At 43.1% G+C, this 3353-nt stretch overlaps 1 non-coding gene across 1 annotated transcript; it reads left to right on the top strand.

The window, feature by feature from the left end:
* Positions 1-2688: 2688 nt before the first annotated feature.
* On the top strand, positions 2689-2796 carry LOC130983486 (small nucleolar RNA R71). The gene has a single exon (XR_009087472.1). It is a non-coding gene; the product is annotated as a small nucleolar RNA R71 (small nucleolar RNA).
* The last annotated feature ends 557 nt before the right edge of the window (positions 2797-3353 follow it).

Genomic DNA, 3353 nt, shown 5'->3' with positions numbered 1-3353 from the left:
CTTCATAGAAGTGGTCTTGATGCACCCTTGACATGAATCTCTCCATCTCCCATGACTCAGAGGTGGAAGCTTTTGCCTTCCCTTTCCTCTTTCTAGAGGTTTCTCCGGCCTTGGATGCCATAAATGGTTATGGAAAAACAAAAAGCAATGCTTTTACCACACCAAACTTAAAAGGTTTGCTCGTCCTCGAGCAAAAGAAGAAAGAATAGAGTAGAAGAAGAAGAAAATAGAGGAGATGGAGGAGGCTTAGGCTTCGGCCAAAGGGGGAGAAGTAGTGTTTAGGGTGTGTGAAAATGAAGGAGTGAAGATGGGTTTATATAGGGGTGAGGGGAGGGGTAGGATTCGGCCATTATGGGTGGGTTTGGGAGGGAAAGTGGTTTGAATTTTGAATGATGAGGTAGGTGGGGTTTTATGAAGGATGGATGTGAGTGGTGAAGAGAAAGATGGGATTTGATAGGTGAAGGGTTTTTGGGGAAGAGGTATTGAGGTGATTGGTGAATGGGTGAAGAAGAAAGAGGGTGGTGGGGTTGGTGGGGATCCTGTGGGGTCCACAGATCCTGAGGTGTCAAGGAAAAGTCATCCCTGCACCAAATGGCATGCAAAAATGCGTTTTGAGCCAATTCTGGCGTTAAACGCCGGGCTGGTGCCCATTTCTGGCGTTTAACGCCAAGTGCTTGCCCTTTTCTGGCGTTTAACGCCAGTCTGGTGCCCCTTTCTGGCGTTAAACGCCCAGAATGGTGCCAGACTGGGCGTTAAACGCCCATCTGCTAGCCTTACTGGCGTTTAAACGTCAGTAGGTTCTTCTTCCAGGGTGTGCTATTTTCCTTCCTGTTTTTCATTCTGTTTTTGCTTTTTCAATTGATTTTGTGACTTCTCATGATCATCAACCTACAGAAAATATAAAATAACAAAGGAAAATAGATAAAACATAACATTGGGTTGTCTCCCAACAAGTGCTTCTTTAATGTCAGTAGCTTGACAGAGGGCTCTCATGGAGCCTCACAGATACTCAGAGCAATGTTGGAACCTCCCAACACCAAACTTAGAGTTTGAATGTGGGGGTTCAACACTAAACTTAGAGTTTGGTTGTGGCCTCCCAACACCAAACTTAGAGATTGACTGTGGGGGCTCTGTTTGACTCTGCTTTGAGAGAAGCTCTTCATGCTTCCTCTCCATGGTAACAGAGGGATATCCTTGAGCCTTAAACACAAAGGATCCTTCATTCACTTGAATGATCAATTCTCCTCTGTCAACATCAATCACAGCCTTTGCTGTGGCTAGGAAGGGTCTGCCAAGGATGATGGATTCATCCATGCACTTCCCAGTCTCTAGGACTATGAAATCAGCAGGGATGTAATGGTCTTCAACCTTTACCAGAACATCCTCTACAAGTCCATAAGCTTGTTTCTTTGAATTGTCTGCCATCTCTAGTGAGATTCTTGCAGCTTGTACCTCAAAGATCCCTAGCTTCTCCATTACAGAGAGAGGCATGAGGTTTACACTTGACCCTAAGTCACACAGAGCCTTCTTGAAGGTCATGGTGCCTATGGTACAAGGTATTGAAAACTTCCCAGGATCTTGTCTCTTTTGAGGTAATTTCTGCCTAGACAAGTCATCCAGTTCTTTGGTGAGCAAAGGAGGTTTGTTCTCCCAAGTCTCATTTCCAAATAACTTGTCATTTAGCTTCATGATTGCTCCAAGGTATTTAGCAACTTGCTCTTCAGTGACATACTCATCCTCTTCAGAGGAAGAATACTCATCAGAGCTCATGAAAGGCAGAATTAAGTCCAATGGAATCTCTATGGTCTCATTTTGAGTCTTAGATTCCCATGGTTCCTCATTAGAGAACTCATTGGAGGCTAGTGGATGTCCATTGAGGTCTTCCTCAGTGGCGTTCACTTCCTCTTCCTCCTCTCCAAATTCGGCCATATTGATGGCCTTGCACTCTCCTTTTGGATTTTCTTCCGTATTGCTTGGAAGAGTACTAGGAGGGAGTTCAGTAACTTTCTTGCTCAGCTGTCCCACTTGTGCCTCCAAGTTTCTAATGGAGGACCTTGTTTCATTCATGAAACTTTGAGTGGTTTTGATTAGATCAGAGACCATGGTTGCTAAGTCAGAGTGGTTCTGCTTAGAATTCTCTGTCTGTTGCTGAGAAGATGATGGAAAAGGCTTGCCATTGCTAAACCTATTTCTTCCACCATTATTATTGTTGAAACCTTGTTGAGGTCTCTGTTGATCCTTCCATGAGAAATTTGGATGATTTCTCCATGAAGAATTATAGGTGTTTCCATAGGGTTCTCCTAGGTAATTCACCTCTTCCATTGAAGGGTTCTCAGGATCATAAGCTTCTTCTTCATATGAAGCATCCTTAGTACTGCTTGGTGCATTTTACATTCCAGACAGACTTTGAGAAATCAAATTGACTTGCTGAGTCAATATTTTGTTCTGAGCCAATATGGCATTCAGAGTATCAATCTCAATAACTCCTTTCTTCTGATTTGTCCTATTGTTCACAGGATTCCTTTCAAAAGTGTACATGAATTGGTTATTTGCAACCATTTCAATTAGCTCTTGAGCTTCTGCAGGCGTCTTCTTCAAATGAAGAGATCCTCCAGCAAAGCTATCCAAAGACATCTTGGATAGTTCAGAGAGACCATCATAGAAAATACCTATGATACTCCATTCAGAAAGCATGTCAGAGGGACATTTTCTGATCAATTGTTTGTATTTTTCCCAAGCTTCATAGAGGGATTCTCCATCCTTCTGTCTGAAGGTTTAGACTTCCACTCTAAGCTTACTCAATTTTTGAGGTGGAAAGAACTTTGCCAAGAAGGCATTGACTATCTTTTCCCAAGAGTTCAGGCTTTCTTTAGGTTGTGAGTCCAACCATGTCCTAGCTCTGTCTCTTATAGCAAAAGGGAATAGCATAAGTCTGTAGACCTCAGGGTCAACCCCATTAGTCTTGACAGTGTCACAGATTTGCAAGAATTCAGCTAAGAACTGATGAGGATCTTCCAATGGAAGTCCATGGAACTTGCAATTCTGTTGCATTAGAAAAACTAATTGAGGCTTAAGCTCAAAGTTGTTTGCTCCAATGGCAGGGATAGAGATGCTTCTCCCATAGAAGTCGGGAGTAGGTACAGTAAAGTCACCCAGCACCTTCCTTGCATTGTTAGCATTGTTGTTGTTTTCGGCTGCCATGGGTTCTTCTTCTTTGAAGATTTCTATTAGGTCCTCTACAGAGAGTTGTGCCTTAGCTTCTCTTAGCTTTCGCTTCAAGGTCCTTTCAGGTTCAGGGTCAGCTTCAACAAGAATGCTTTTGTCTTTGCTCCTGCTCATATGAAAGAGAAGAG

Source organism: Arachis stenosperma, chromosome 5 (genome assembly GCF_014773155.1).
Source record: "Arachis stenosperma cultivar V10309 chromosome 5, arast.V10309.gnm1.PFL2, whole genome shotgun sequence".
In the NCBI taxonomy this organism is placed as follows: Eukaryota; Viridiplantae; Streptophyta; class Magnoliopsida; order Fabales; family Fabaceae; genus Arachis; species Arachis stenosperma.
This window is presented reverse-complemented; position numbering and strand designations above follow the sequence as displayed.